This window comes from Octodon degus, unplaced genomic scaffold (assembly GCF_000260255.1).
Source record: "Octodon degus isolate 3935 unplaced genomic scaffold, OctDeg1.0 scaffold00007, whole genome shotgun sequence".
Classification (NCBI taxonomy): Eukaryota; Metazoa; Chordata; class Mammalia; order Rodentia; family Octodontidae; genus Octodon; species Octodon degus.
The window spans coordinates 23,315,775-23,316,483 of NW_004524583.1; the positions used below are offsets into that span (position 1 = coordinate 23,315,775).

General features: G+C 37.2%; 1 pseudogene; it reads right to left on the minus strand.

The window, feature by feature from the left end:
• The window catches only part of LOC105743598, a 15,306-nt pseudogene that overhangs the window by 1,963 nt on the left and 12,634 nt on the right, over positions 1–709 (minus strand).

The window sequence follows — 709 nt, forward strand, 5'->3', positions numbered from 1 at the left end:
ATGTTAAAAAAAAATAAAGTTTAAAAAAAAAAGATTGGTATAAAAAAAAATGTTCACATCAATGGTCATTGGAGAGATATATATTAAAACAATGCTGAGATTCCATCTCACCCTAGAAAGAGTGGCTAGTGTCAGGAAATCACCAAGGAAGAGATTCTGGTGGGGCTGTGAGGACAAATGAACCCTTCTCCGCTGTTGGTGGGAGAGTAGACTGATGAAACCACTGTGTAAATCAGTGTGGAGATTCCTCACAAAACTAGGAGTAGAGGTCCCATTTGGCCTAGCTATTTCTCTTCTGTGCATCTTCCCAAAAGAATTAAAGGCATCATGTCACAGCAATATACGCACTCCCATATTTACAGTGGTACAGTTGGTAGTGAAAAACCTTGGAAACAGCCCTACTGCCCATCAATGAAGGAATTGGTAGAGAAGTTGTGGGCTCTTTTATTTTTATATATACAGTGGAGTACTATCCTTCCATAAAGAAGGATAACTTGAGCCACTTCTAGGTAATGGTTGCACAGTTCAGACATTGAACTCTTAAGTGAAATAAATTGGACACACAAGTATAAATATTGCATCATTCCTCTGCTATGAGAAAACAAAACTGTAAAAAGGACCAAATACACAATTCTTCTTCTTCTTCTTCTTCTTCTTCTTCTTCTTCTTCTTCTTCTTCTTCTTCTTCTTCTTCTTCTTCTTCTTCTTC